This window comes from Phaethon aethereus (genome assembly GCF_964289735.1).
Source record: "Phaethon aethereus genome assembly, chromosome: 10".
In the NCBI taxonomy this organism is placed as follows: domain Eukaryota; kingdom Metazoa; phylum Chordata; class Aves; order Phaethontiformes; family Phaethontidae; genus Phaethon; species Phaethon aethereus.
The window spans coordinates 23,126,403-23,141,885 of record NC_138586.1 but is presented as its reverse complement, the minus strand read 5'-3'; positions in this window follow the sequence as shown (position 1 = coordinate 23,141,885).

Genomic DNA, 15,483 nt, shown 5'->3' with positions numbered 1-15,483 from the left:
GTCTTAGAATCACTCTGTGATCCTACATGTATTTGGAAATTAATTTAATCTGCAGAATCCTGATCACTTCATTCCAAAGAGTCGAACAGTTGCTCAGAGCAAGGAGAGCAACTAGACCTTATGTTGATGCTTAAGTGGGATTTTTTTTTTTTAATTTATGAAAAGGATATTTATGGCTTATTGCATTTATGGCAGGTCCAGCTGGCAGAGTAAATGAGCCAGGGATCTGCCTTAGACAAGACCACTCAAGGCGAAGCTCCCAAGTGAATACACCAGAGGTATCGGCTTCTGCACCTTCTGGGCGAGGGCAGCGCACGTGGAGAAGCTCAAAGGGCGAGATCAGAGCTCTCTGCCATTGACAGTGTGCTCTTGGGGACCAGCAGCAGTGCAGGGCGTTAGGGGAATATCTGCACTTATCAAGTCTCATTTATCCTTTGAGGTTTCCCACCCGTGACCGTGCTGTAGAGGGAGTATATTTGGCTAAACGGAGCAGAAAACCACTTCCCTGGCCAGTTAAACTGGGCACCACAGGGCCACCTGGGTTGGGATGGAGGTGGGAGAAGGAGGGTTACGTCACTCCAGGGTCCTTGTTCTCTGGGCTTTGGGCACAGATGGTTCAGGCTGGTGTTTTCCCCATCACCGTGCCTTCCTGCCATTAAACTACAACTGCTACTACTTTGTATTTTCAGTGTGCATCTTTGCCGCTCATTATTGTTTCTAAACACAAGTGCAACTTCAGCACATTTTAAGGCTTACTTTGTACGAAGATTTTAATCTAATAGGTATGTAGTGACTTGCATCTTGCTGTGATACGTTGCCTATGTGTTAGAACTGTTATTTTCCTCTTCGAGCAACCTGAAAAACAACCCCTGGAGCACCAGGTGTTGCTCTGTGTTTCTTCAGCATGGTTTTTGTGGTCCAACAGACAGGAAGAGGAGCTTTTTGGTGGGGAGATCCCATTTGTCCTTACAGACCAGTGTAGCTGGCTACTTAACGCGTGGCCCTCTTTAATGCTGCGAAGCTACGTGACTTCTTTTTCCCACGTTATGGGGCCTGCCAGATTTCCTTGTATTACCAGAGAGACGATGTGCGCGACAGCCCTGGGGAAGCAGTGCGCAGATGGGCTTTGGGTCAAACTGCAAAGAAATGTGGGGTGTCCAACCTGGAAAGCTTGGAACAGGGTACGAGGACAGGCGTGATGGCCCATGGTACTCGAGGTCAGATAAGTATGTTGGGGTCCTCTGTGCTTTAACCTCTGCTAGCGCTTATCTGCCTTTTTATGGACTACAGACTGTCAGCTGCTTACTCATGTCCCAGAAATTAGAAAGGAAACCGTAACCACCTTGGTTTTGCCAGCAGAAGACTGTTTGCTTCAGTTTTTTGCATTTAGTTTTGGCCACGGCTTTTCACATTTAGTGGATCTTCCCCAGCTCCCAATCTCTCAGTGATGCTCTTGCCGTAGGCTAACAGGGGGATCTGGGAAATGCCAAAAAGCTTCCAGACTTTCAGCCACAAGCCACAGAGATAAACCAAATCATTTAAATTACGGTACATTTTCCAGTAAATGTCCTCGTACACTATCACAATTCTGCTCCATTTGCAGGAGCTCCCCGCTCCAGCAGGACCTATGTAATCCATGCTGCTACACTAGCACTGCTCAAGCTCGCATCCATGCTTAGTTTTTACAGACCTAGAACCAAACTTCCTCCCAGATACAGCATAAACCTAGTAGGTTTTTTCCCCCAAACAGTCTTTCTGGGGAAAAAAAAGAAAACCCTAAAACCAACAACATTTTTTTTTATTATCTTGTACCTCTTAGGAGGCTGTAGGAAACCACCTCATGGATCAACACTTCAAAGTATTATTCAAACAAAGATCAAAACAAGCACTCCGAATCTAAAGAGCACGTAGAAAGTTAGGCAAACAACCCCAAGGAGATCCAGCAATGCCACCAGACTTGGTGGGGCCTTTGCCGAGCCGCAGCGTGCCTTCACAGACAGCAGCGTTTTGTGCGAGTTTGGTCAAAAAGACGTATCAAGGTACGCAGAAAGTCATCAGGGTAAGAGTCAGCCAAGCAGCGGGCGGCTCGTCCACGGCCTCTGGAACTGGCCACGCCGTAAAGCTCAGATTTGTTCAGTTTTGTGCAATCTGCCCAGAGAAGGGAGGAATTTGGCACGTGCACCTGAGCTCCTGGTCACACCAAGGCTGCCCACGGCGCGCACAGTACGGCCCCTTTTCTTTGTGATTCAAGACTAGAAAGCTGGGGGAAATTCATCTGAGCACCTGGCAGCATTTCTCACCATCTTTATACTTACACATTAATTTCCCTTAATTTTCATAAAACGTATACATCCTATGCATTTATTTTCTGCAATACTTGCATTATTTTTTAACTCACCTGGTGTGTTAAATGGTTAGTATTGTCAATAATATGGTTTCAAAACAAGTTTTTGGATGACTTTGTGAACTGGTTGCCAGCTGGACAGAATGTGGAACCTAGATCCAACTTTCTATTAAACATTTTTCAAAGAAAACAAGATTTCTTTAGGGATATGGAAAGTTTTTCTAAGATTTTAATTGATTTTCCCTTCTACCCTCAGTTTTGGCATCTGAGATGGATCCACCCGGACTTGCTGATGGATGGCAGGGACATGGGGGGTCAAAAGAATGTGCTGAAGACAAAACCCGTCCCAGCAGCTGTCAGGCATCGCTGTTAGCGAAGCAGAAGAGAAGCAAAGACCGTATCTGCATAGCATAGGCAAAGAACTAGCTTACCTTGGATATTAAGGCCACAGATTAAAAAGGCATTTATTACCAGAACAAAATAAGTGATCCCCTCCACCAGTAAGCCCAGCGCAACGTTCCCAGGGTCTGGGGAGCGCGTGGGGAGGAGCCGGCAGCTAGTGCCGCAGCTGCCGTGGCGTGACAACAGCGCAGCCGAGCGACGTCCCGCCGGGCTGGCGAAGCCCCCCGCGTACAAAATGCCAAACATGTCCACCTCGTACTTGGAAGATAAAGCACACGTTGGGGGTTGCACAAACAACAAGAACCAGTCACACAAGGTTGCGTTAATCACTTACATGTGCCTATTATTAGTTAAAAAAGCTAAAAGGAAGCGAAAGATCAAGCAAGGCTAGACTCCGTTTCATACTTTTCAGCAACAACAGTACAGATATTTTTCAAATCCCGAGTGCATGAGCTGTGCTGCCATGTGCCCAGGCCCCCCGCCACTCGCCGCGGGGGTGGCGAAGGCTGCGTGAACCCCCCCGGCCCCGGCGCACATTCACAGAGTAAGGAAAGCCCAGGCGAGACCTACGGCCACCCAAGCTACGGGAGTTCGCTGCGCCCAGAAAGCTGTCCCTTGCCCCAGACGACCCGTTGTGCTCCGGCGCGGCTCTGCCTGTCGCTGTGAGGACAGCCGCTGCGGCAGGCTCTGCAGCACCCTTCAACGCCACGGGGACCGAGGCAGCCGTAACGCAGCGCAAGACTTCACCCGGCAGCAGGACAACAACCACCGGCCGGGAACAGTTCTGCGAAGCCAAACCGCGCCGCTGCCGGTTGTCAGCGCAGCGCTGTACCGCAGCGTGACGGCGAGGCGAGGCTCGCTTCAAGCTGCTCCAGAAACATAGCCCTTAAGAAAAATGTATCACCCAGAAAGCAAACAGAGAGCGTTTGGCGTTAGCTGCAGCTGCGGTGTTGGCTATGGGAAGTGTTTTATGGGTCTGCCTAAATATTTAGGTTTCTGCTCTCTTGCACGTTTCCATCAGCCTTCTAGTCATCCCGTAAAAATAGAAATTCCTCTTTTAAGGAGATAATTAACTAACCCTGAGCAGCTGCAAGGAATTAAACACAGCAAAAGACACCAAACCCAGCAGTGCTTATAGCCAGATGCACGACATTACTGTTTCCTACCAAGGTCTTTCCTCCACATTAGGCAAAAAAAGGCAAACGGAGACATAAATCAGGCAACGTCCGTTTGCCCTTTTCAGCCCTAATTTTAACGTGAAGCATGCCTTGTTCCGTCTAACTTGTCCGAGCGGAATCACGCAATGCCCGAGACGTGTTTTCTGCGGGATCGGAGCAGCCCCGCGCGCCGGGAACGCGCGTCGAGGAGCAGAGTGCGAGCGGCGCACGCCGGAGCGGCCGAGCGGGCTGTGACCGCAGGGCCCGCACAGCCTCGGTCCCTGCCAGGGAGGCACCTCGGGCTGTCACCCCGCGTGGGGCTACGCCTCCCGCTGCGCAGCTCTTCGAAAGCCACCGGCCTGAGCGCAGCCCCCGACCGCTGTCCTGGACACGTCCTGTGGCCCGTGAGTGAAAACGCTGGTCAGAGAGAAGATAAAATCAGAGGGACACACCGCCTGGGGCCATCTGTCACGGCGGGTTGGAGGAGCACCGGGAGGGAGGAATCACTCTCTGACGGCTGAGTAACTTCCAGACTGAGTAACTTCCAGTGCAGGAGCCATCTGGGTGAGCTCCTTCGCTTTATCTGTACCTTCTCTGCTTAAGCAACTGGCTCCCATTACTGACACACAGAGAAACGATCACCCCGAGTACCAGATATTGCAGCTAGCAAGGAACTTATCTGGAGGTGATCTGGAAAAAGGGTTTCATATTTAAAGCTGACCATGGTAGCAGCTGGGAGGCTGACCTCTTGCCACGAGCAGTCTCTCCAGATCAAGACTTCAAAGAATCTGGCTGTTTTGTTTGCTCTGACTTCCAAGAGAAATAATTCACATTATTTCAGGTAACAATCTGCTACGGCAGCACTACACAGGTTGCTCGTACGCTTATTTTTTTAGGGGGAGATAAGTCTGTGAGAGCAAGCTCTACGTATGCATTAAAAAAGAGACGTCTCCGAGATAAAATTGCAAGAATAGTTAATGAGTTACACAACCACAGCTCACTTTTCAGTGTTATATGAAAAGCAGAAGGAGAACACATTTGCAGTGACCCTCAGAGACAGAATTTGGCAAAGCACTAAATGCTCTTGGTGAAATAAAACAGTTGGGGGAAAGACATGCCCTGCAATCCTTTTGCTTATGGTACCAAGTATAATATTCAATGGTCTTCAGAGACTGAAAACTGCTCTGCTGTTTTCAGATTAAAATGAATTGATTCAACTGTAAATTAACGGCAGATGACTCATGGGAATGTTTATTCCCATATTTACAGTTTTGGACTATTTGTCATTCTTTAAAAGCGTTAGAGCAGAAGACAACGTGGGCAGGGCTCACCTGGAGCTCCAGGTAGGCAGCAAGAGCCACTGTTACCAGCACCCACCATCGCTTGGCAATACCGCTGCAGCACCCCCAAAAATATCTAAGTGCAAGCTTACAAATAAGCAGATGCTTAACTTCTGTAATAGGCTGGGGTATAATTGAGCACGTGCTGGCATGTTTTGCTGACTCGGAGCCCAAGTCCTGCTCCGGCAGAGAACGGGTATTTGTACGGCACAGGTGAGCCCCAACGGCAGCTGAAACAGCCCTTCCTAAAAGCAGGGTAAAGCTGCCGACAGGGCAGCAAGAGCTCCTCGGCCTGGGAGGAAGGAGCGAGGGCCGTATCCTGCCCACGTGTACGCTGCTGCAAATCTCTAGGGCCAGCTGTGCCGCGGCCGTAAATAGGCACAGCTCCGAAGCAAGCGAAACGCACCCACGGAAGCAAGCTGCACTCTCCGTCAGCTGGTTACGAGGGTCTGCACCGCCGTGAGCTGGAATGGAAGCACGAAACTGTTACTAGGACAAAACTCGTCGTTCTCTCAACTTCTGAAGAATCAGCCCGGCTCTGCTGCACCCCTCCTTTCTCATGTCAAGTTTGCATGTGAACAACAGTGAGAAATAAGATCTCTAGCCAAAGCAGCTCATCCCTGAGCACCAAGCGGCAGCTCTCAGCCCTGCAGCGCTGCCCGCTTCCCTCCCGGCAGCGCGCAGGGCTCCGCTGCTCTTGTTTTGCAAACGGGCTGGGCGTTTCGGCGGCGTGTCCGGCAAGCCTTAGCGCCAGAGGGTGCTGGCTGCTCAGAAACTAAATCCCGCCCTCGGTCTCCAAATTTTGTCAGTCTCGTTCTGCATTAGCTTAAATCACAAAGGTAATGTAAAAAATAAAGAAAATAGGCAAAGAATCATCAGAGCTCCTGACTGAAGCCCCTTCTCCATGGGCTCGGGTTTTCTTTGGGGGGGGGCAGAGAAAGGCTGCCCCCCCCACCATCCCATCACCTCCTGGCTCAGACCTTCCCAAATTAACCGACATGTTTGCAGACCTGCATCTGCCTGAGCCCATCTCGGACTAGGGCAAACCCCGGCCCCTGCAGCGCTCGGCGTGGGGATGCTCCCTCGGCGCTGCAGTTACACCTGGCTTCAGCCCTTCCTTAGCCAAACTCCTGCTTGACCTTGTCTAAGGACTGAATCAAACAGCAGAAGCCCACAGCCAGCTCTGCAGGGAGGATTACGCATTCCTTTCACCTGCCTGTTGTAGCAGCTGAAATATCCACGCTTGCAAGAAAGAGCGGGTGGCACCTCCCGCTCCCTTCCCCTGGCCTCAGCAATCTGGAATTTCATCTGAGCATCGACACGACGTCGTGGCCCCAATCTGACTTTTTCTCAGGCGACAACTGTATAGCGACCGCAACGCCGCTAGCATGACACCCACCGCCGCTCTCAGCTACGCTGGGACGGCTGCATGCCCAATCGCTGTTCATTCACAGGCTCTCGTTGTGGGGCTGAGACAACAGGGCACGTTCACCGTTTAGCTGGTGAGGCTTGAATTATCATGTGGAACCTATTTTTACAAAGGCACCTGTGGGCTGTAGCTGACTGGCGAATGCTCGTACCTCAGATGGGTTGAGGATGGGCAGTAGAAGTAAGACTGCTCCCTCTCTTGTGCGTTCAGCCTTATCTGACCACGCGGTTTTTGCTCCCTGCCCTCAGCACCGCTGCTGTAAAAGTGACAAGAGGCGAAGCAGAAATAGCTAATGCTCTCCATGGCAGCATCCAGCAACCTCTGGGAGCCGGGGTGTCTGCCAGCCGTCTGCGGGAGTGAACTGGTTTGCGCTGCGTGACCTGGGTTTCCGTGCAAGTTTGAATGGTGCCGGCAGCTCAGCCCGCTGCGCTTCGTGCAGGGACACCTGAGCTGAACAAAGTCCCTCAGTCCTGGGCACAGTGCTTCATTTCTCGGCAGAATTAATTAGCACAGGATGAGCTGCCTCTTGCACAGCACTACCTTGTAATACAGTCACGCGCCCCATCGTATAGTCAGGACCCCCATCACAGCAGTAAAAGTAGGTATGTCTAGAGTATTTGTTTCTAATGCAAGGCCATGTTTGCAAATGTGAACATGCAAATGCACGCAAAACCCCTAGGAAGACACCCCACAAGCACTCATGGATTTGTTGAAAAGGTTCATCATGTTTTGGGGAACCCACTCTGACAAAAGAGCTGACCTTCGGGTGCTGAGCACCCGCTTTCTGAAAATCCAGTCTCTGGAGCACTCACAACCTCCCACCGACCATCCTAGGTACCAACTTCAGATAATCAACCACTTAAAATCCAAACACACAGAACTGAACGGACCCTGACACTCCTGCTTCTGCATTGTTTGTAAGAGGGAGGCAATCAGGCAGAGGAACACAAAATACCAGGTTAGTTATTTTATCTCATTAGAGGCAGGAGGAACACGAACTCTACTGTGCGACAGTACGCGTGCGCAGGGTCACGCAGAAAGCAGCAAGAAGAGCATCCTCAAAACTTAACATCAGCTATGCTGGATCCTTCATTTGAGGGAATAAGCAGATTTGAAGAGAACAGGAATATCTGCAGCAGTCCTCTACGGGAGATGATATTTGCAGCCTCCAGGGCTGAGGAGTAACCAGCAAAGGCAGCAAGAGAAAGGCTGTGGGCACTTCTCGGATGAGTTTCTCTAATACTGAAAGGCAGACAAATAACGGGTTTTATGGCTTGGTGTTTTGGGGGTTTTTTTGAGCAGCTGCAAATACTGTGTGTTAGAGATGAGCCCAAGAGTGTGAGTAACCCAGAGGCACGGCTGTGTCCAGAAAGGACTGGATTTAAGCCTGTGTGAAATGCCTCCAACGTTTCGCCCTGCTCAGGCAAGCTCGGTGGCTGTGTGGAGCTCCGTGCTGCCATGCTAGATGGCTGCAGGTCGCAAAAGAGTTAAAGTCAACCAGGGCATGTTTATACTGTTTGGCAGTCATTTGTCAGCCATAAAACACAGAGCAGAGCTTCCTCTGAGTTTATGGCTTTGGATCTCATGCTCTTGCTCAGGTTGCATCTCTTAGTATTTATACCTGCTCGCACTTGGCACCAGTTTCAGATACCTATTCCAGAAGCCCAATTTGCTTGGTTTTAGGAAAAAAGTCTCTCAACTTTACATCAGGTTCACGGAAATGTGGTGGCTCAGCCTGACATCCAGCAGTTTAATTGGAAAATGTAGACATCATCTTACTAAACTGACAGATTGTCACAGAATCACAAAGATTGGAAAGGACCTTCAAGATCACCAAGTCCAACTGTTAACCCAACACCACCAAGCCCCCTAAACCATGAACTGAAGTGCCACGTCCACAAGTTTTTTGAACACCTCCGGTGATGGTGACTCCACCACCTCCCTGGGCAGCCTGTGCCAACACTTGACCACTCTCTCAGTAAAGACGTTTTTCCCAGTTGTCTGTCTTTAAAGCCTCTTCAAGGAAATCCCTTGACACACCGAAGCGGTGCTTTGCACCATCCTAGCAGAGCTAAACACATGGAATTGTGGGTCCTCTCAGGCAGTTGGACTAGATGATGGGTTTAGGTCCCTTCCAACTAAAATATTCTCTCTCCTCTCCTCAGCTATGGGAGGGGGCTGGTGGTAGGTGGGTGAGACAGCCCGAAACCCCATGGGTGGAAACTCTCCCACAGCTCTTCTACGAACTTTCTGTTCTGCAGAATATCCCATTCTGAATCCCAAACATGGGTTTCTTATGACAGAGGTGGCTACTTCTTCAATACATAGAAAATGGGGTTTATTCCTCGAGGTATCTACAAAACTGCTGTTAGCCAAAATGCTGATACTGTTGTGAGGCTGTAAGAATGTGCTAAATTATCTGCTTTCCACTGCTGTAGAGAGCCAGGAAAAAAGCTCGTGAAGAAGTCTAAGTTTACCTGAAAATCAAGCCAAACGAGTTTTTCTCTCCCTGCTTCTGTGTGCTTCTGTAGTGGAACGAGTTTGAATCTGGAGGTATCAAATTCGTAGCAGTTTAAATGTTAAATGTGGACTGAAAAAGCAGAGCTTTTTAAAAGATTTCATTGAACTTTGTTTTTCCTTGCGCAGCCTCCCTGCTTGTGCAAATGGCACGTAAGCCTTTTTACAAGCGGTCTATTCATAGTGACACTGGCTACTAGATCTCCCTCTGCTCACCAAGTTGTTGGTCCAGCCCCAGTCTCTCCGTTTCATTAAAGGGTTTGTGTTTGGCGGACATGCTGTGGGCTCCCTTTCATCTCTCAGCCTCCGTGCGGGCTATTTTTAAATGTCCGGTTCAAACACTGTGCCTGAGTAGAGCTGCCGCCAGGATCGCCGTGCCCTGCGTGTTTACGGAGACCTGCTCCGCGGAGAGCCAGAGCAACCTCACTCTTCCATACAGCGTCCTTGGTCAAGAGCTCAGAGCATGCTCAGAATCGATGCAGCTCAAGAAATCCTCCCAGGTAGATTTAAGAAAAGCTCACTCAAATAAGCAAAACCAAACTGACCGACCAAAAGCCTCGGGACAGACGTGCGAAAGCCAGACTCCTGCCTGCTCCCTCATCGTGGCATGGGGAGCTTTGGTGAGCAGAGATTTTGCTGTATCTATGTTCCAGGGCTCGTATTGTGGTACTTGGTGGGGTTTTTATATCATTTGTCCCAGTTCACGTAGCAGGTTTGTGCAGCATTCCCTTCTGCTCCTTCCCCAGGAGCACCAGCTCCTCCCTGGGGGAGAAGGGACCAGAAACCTGCCCTCCCCATTTCAAACCTGCCTTTAGAGAAATAGGACACAGGCATCGTACTCTGTCTTCTGCCAGACTGAAGACAGTTCTGCCTGCAGCCAGGAAAAGCAGCAGTACTTTGTCCGTCCCTCCCAGCAGACCAGAGACTGCTCTCCCCCAGCTCCGCTCGCTGAAGGCGCTTTTGCTGGGTTCTGGCCCCGCTTTCGCGCGCGCAGCTACGCCAGGCTCTGCGCCAGCTGCTTTCTTCGCCTGTGGCTCTCTGGACCAAAAAACCAGACACGTGCAACCCGTGCCAGGAGCACAGGGTGAGGTTTCCCAGGCGAGGTGCTGGGTCCAGGCAGGCTGTGGGGCAGGCTGAGCCTCGGGCTGCACCCAGTGTTTCCCTGGGGCTAGAGAGATCTTGGAAGTGGTTTGTGCCTCTATGCATGCCACATAACTCCAGGAGGAAAACAAATGGTCATTTAAGTCAGTGGGTTATCAGAGAGTACCCACATTTCAAATCTCCTTTTCTCTGTACTATGAAGGCAAGTGATAACAGCTCCCAAACTGCATTTTAAAATTTTCTCAAAAACTGTCCCAAGAATTTCTGTTGCTTTCGTTATTTGAGGAAGCCTTCAAAATCTGGCAAGGAAAAAACCCTCTGAACTAGATAAACTCTTTCTTTGTAAAGACATAACCAATGTTTCAAGTTCTGAAACGTGCTGTTTATCACCCTGTGCACCAAAATGGAGAAGTAGCTGGTAGGGAAAACGACATACTTGCTGGTACAAAAAATGTGCAGATAACTGAAATAGCGGCATTTTTTAACTTTGGAATGCTCTGTTTGCAGTCTAAATTGCTGCCACTGCTCTCTCCACACCTGCCTGAGGTTAAGACACTAGCTAGGAAGCAAATTCTAAATACCGGTGTGAGAAATTGTTTTTATTTGTAAAAGTAATTTGCACAAGCCAACAAAAAGGTCTCAAAACCTCGTCTGTGTCAATGCTGCCAAGGCAGTTCTGAAAAACACTATCAGTTTTTACAGTAAACCATTCCTCGTCCTTTACTGAAGAGTTTCTTCCATAACTGAAACTCCTTCCGCACAGGCTTTGTAAATCTGACAGTCATGGCTCAAAACACTTAAAATTTTTCCGTGTAAGGTGTATGGAGAACTGTTGATTTGAATCATAAACAGCACAAACAGTTTCCAGTTGTCCTCATCCAGCGTGTCTAACCCATGGACACCGGAGCGTATAACGCTGTACAACCTGCTGGTGGGGCTAAGCGACACACAGCAAGCAAGGAAGCCTTTGAGAGTTATCACGACTTTTGTGAACACAAACGCCCACCTGTGAACGACAGGATTCAAGATCTAGTCGCAAACATGTGCTGCACATTTCAGAAAAGTTGATATAAAATACCCAATCACTTATTTCCGGATCCCTTGGCATTCTGAACAGCCTGTATTGAGATTTCTGTAAGTGCTTCTCTGAGGGGCTGGCTACAGGGAGCCGTCTGGATGTGCTCTGGGTGGTGGAAAAGCCTCGCGGTATGCCCAGCTACCCACTGCACGTCAGATGACAGACTGCCTAGTTAAACATAGCAATGACGTCTTGATTGAAAAAAGAAAACATCAATAAATGTTAGAGACCAGCAGCTGGTAAATCTATACATAGGAAAACAAATAACCGTGAGCTTTGATTGTTCAAGTTCACAGCAGAGATTACTTACCTTGGCAGATACATATTCAAGACATACGGCTTGTAATTCCTTAGCTAGTGCTAAGCAAAACCATGTGTTCTTCTAAAACAAGGGGAAAGTTTAACTCCAACACTGCGCAAAGACAGAGCGATGGTCATAACTTGTGCTGTTAGCAAAACTAAATGAAAAGGGCCAAGAAAACGGGTCCCAGAGAGGAGAAGAGCAAACACTGAGCAGCAGCTTGGAAGAGAAGCAAAAGGCGGGTTCCAGCCCTCGCCAGGGATGGAGGGAACACATCCACTTGGCCACAGATACACTCATGACAACGTGGGGTGAAGAACGGGGTATACAATCATGAGCTTCTCTAGTGACGAGAAGTTACCGTCCCTCCTGTGACTTCAGGTGCGGCAGTATCTCAAAAAATGAAGCAGGGGCCCCTTCAGCAGCTCCCTTCCCCTTCTCTCCTTAGGAAACCAGCCATAGCCACAGGGCTGGCTGTGTGCTCCCCCTTCCCCGCTGCCAACTGTGCCGCAGCATCATGTTTAACAAACTAAAAGCTCCGTTGCCTATAAAGGGGTCCGAGGATGAGAAATATAGAACTTTAAAGTCACCTTGCTCTCATGTGAACCTCATGCAACCCAAACCAACTGCAGTGGTAGCGAAGCTGAGCCCATGCACTGGGTAAGTTTTTTCTTTCCATCAGATGGCTTTGTTAAGATTCTTCCTCCCTCCTTCTCCAGATAAAGGAGCGTTATTAAAAACAGTTGTAAAGCTGCTGCAGCCACTGCTTTCCACCCAAAAAGGCCTCAATTCTGGTTCATTTCCCACGGATGGTGCTGCCGAAGGCTTAGGCTGAACTGTCATTTGGCGACACTGTCCACACTAATGCAGTCAAAAAATAAATACAAGCACGTGAAAAAGAAAGAGATTGGGAAACATGAGCAGTGTGTTGAGGCCCGGGCTGTGCTCACCGCCAGCCAGGCCAGCAGCCGCGGCTCTGCCTTGGCACCAGCTCCCCGAGCACGGGCACGGTATCAGAGCCAGCCGCTGCCAGAGGTACGTGCGAAGTGCTCCTGTGATTAAAGATGCATCCGCCATCGTTATAAATTAGCAGAAGCCAAGTTTAAGTGTGAAAAGCCAATAAGAAGGAGAAGTTAAAAAAAAAAGCCTACAGTTTTCTATCACTCACATTGCAAACAGATGTTCCACCAATACTGGAGCAGGGCACCCCAGCCAAAGAGGTGAAATCACACTTCCCAAGGGATGTTTAGAAATAAGTCATTTACTCCAAGGTGAAGCGGAGGACCACGTGCTTGGCAGTCGAGGGCAGCATGTACCAAAAGGCTGTGTTGAGAAAGGGAGGCAATGAGGAATTTGGAAGCAGTCCATCAGGATTTGGAAGATGGTAGGAGAGATGGTTTGGAAAAGCTAAAGAAAACAAAGAGAAAGGAAAAAAATGTTTACAGAAGAGGTGTAACAACGACTTTACAGAGCAGGGAGAGTCTCTGGCAACTATTTCTGGTCAGAAAAATGTTAGTAGGATCAAAGCGGCGCTTAGGGAGGCTCTGCTCCTTTTCAAACTGCTTTGAATGAACTACACTCAGCGAAAGCGATAGTGGTAAACTCTTTAAATAGGGACCTTGTAATGTAACCGTGCTATTTAAGGATGTGTCAGCATTAGGATAAATATAGCACCTGCCAGTAGTGGTCCGAGAAGTCGCTTCAAATTCACATGAGAATATTTATCACAAGCTCCAGTGGAGTCCAGCCATGCCACTGCCACAGCCAAAGCAAAACCTCCCTGTGCCGCTGCAGAAAATAGCTCTGCAGTGGCTGGAGCTGGAGCTCGGTCTGAAACCGGTACCGAGGAAACCTTCCCGCGGCTCCGGTCCCACTGCCTGGCACACGGCCTCTCAGAGGAGATGTAATGAGGAGATCCAGGCCACGTGCAGTCGTTAAAGTGTTGTAGGAGTTGGGGTGACAACCCTGAGGACCTGGGCAAATTCCAGGCTATTTAATTGCTTTCTGTCTCCCTGAATTCCTCCGGCGCTTCCCTTTGGGTGTGCTGTTTTCTGCTTCCTGTCCTGAATCACAGCGCAGTGCAGCTGGAGCCGGATCCCCCCGGGCGCGGAGCTGAGAGCCTGCTAGAAGATGCTGGCTTGATTGAAAACTCATTGTTTTCCAGTCCTGCGAGGAAACCGCATCTGCAGCTCCTGCAGAAAAGCTGCCCCCCCCGGGGCTGGGGTCTGCCTTGCAGCGCTGCTCCTTGCAGCCCAGCTCGCCGCTGCGCAGGGAATGCAACTTCACCGCAAGCAGGGAAGTCGCACGCACCAAGCCGACAGAAAAGGGAGAAGAACCTTTTATCTTCCACGCGGTGACAGTCTGCAGCGAAATGGGTAGGGCATGCAGAGGTGATCGAGGACAGGACTACCCTATGCCGAAGGACATGTAGAGGCTGGCAGGGCTGCTGCTGCCGGGCCGGGGTGACACTGCGGGTGGCACAGCCTCTCCTTCCAGCCTTTGCCATGGACAGCATGCCACGGCAGCCGCAACGCGCTCCTCGGCCTCCGCCAGCCTTGCGGGCAGAGCTGCGCAGCCGCAGCTCACGCACCAGCAGCCGAACCCCCGAAGAGGCAGAGCTGTACTGGCCGGGCAGAGCTCGGGACGGGTGATCTGCGGGAGAGGAGAGGCCCTTCCGCTCGCGCTGCGCTCGCTGCGGCTCAACGCATCTCGGTGGCCTCGACACGCCGCCCCGCTCTGATCGTACGTCGCAGTCAAACTGGGTACGGCGGCTCTCGTAGCCCACTGCGCGCTCTGCTCCCTGCCGTTCCCAGCCCTCCCCGGGACGAGCAGCGCAGAGTCTGGCCCAGGCGCGAAGGAGTCTGGAACTGGGCCATTCGGAAGCTTCTCGGCCGCACAAAATTAATAAAAGCCATTTCCAACAAATACAGAATAGCTCCATCGAAGCCTTAGCGCACCCGCCGGCCGCGGCTGTGTCACTCCCTAGCTGAACTAGATGATAATCTTCCCAGCTTGCTTCTTGCTGGACATCACATCCGCGGCTCTGACAAGGGCAGCGATGGGGACAGGATGGATGAAATAATCCTCAAGCCCGCAGCACCGCACCCGAGGGGAGTGGGTGCCGGCGCAGCTGGGGCAGCAGCCGCTCAGGTGCTGTTATAAACAAAAAAGCGCCCTGTCTTCCTCCATTTCACAGCCAGTTTGCATTGGAAGATTCCACGATGATTGCTAATTAGTGAAATTACGTCATGAGATACAAGAGACTACTTAGCAACCAGCAGGAAAGACTTTTACTCAGACTATGTAAAACTATAGGGGTTTATTTGTTTTGGTCTATTCGCTTCAGTCAATAACACTCGCCATTAAATGTTAAATAAAATCCTTCCTTTAAGTAAATCCTCTCCCAGAGGAGAAGAAGGATGGTAAAGGAGAGAAGACGTGAACCCAGGAGTAAAGCCCGTATTTTGCTCCAAGTCACAGGAAATACATTTGTCCTTCCCTATTCACTTAATGAAGATAAAATAGGAAGTCCATGAATTATGAGTGAGGGTCTCACGTTTCGCGGAGAGCCGTTCTCTGGAGCAGGGCGGCGGGTGTGCGGTGGGGCTGCGGTGCCTCGTGCTCCTGCGGGAGCTGGGCCTGCGGCAGCGGCGTTGATCACTGGGAAGGGATCAGCCACGGGGAATTTTACAAGACGAAAATCGCCGCACCAGTGGAAACTGTCAGGAGGGCATTTGGATGAGAATGCTATTTTGAATTTTGAATCTGAGAAATTCCACATTAAAATGGCGTTTGGACAAAGGAAAAACAAAAC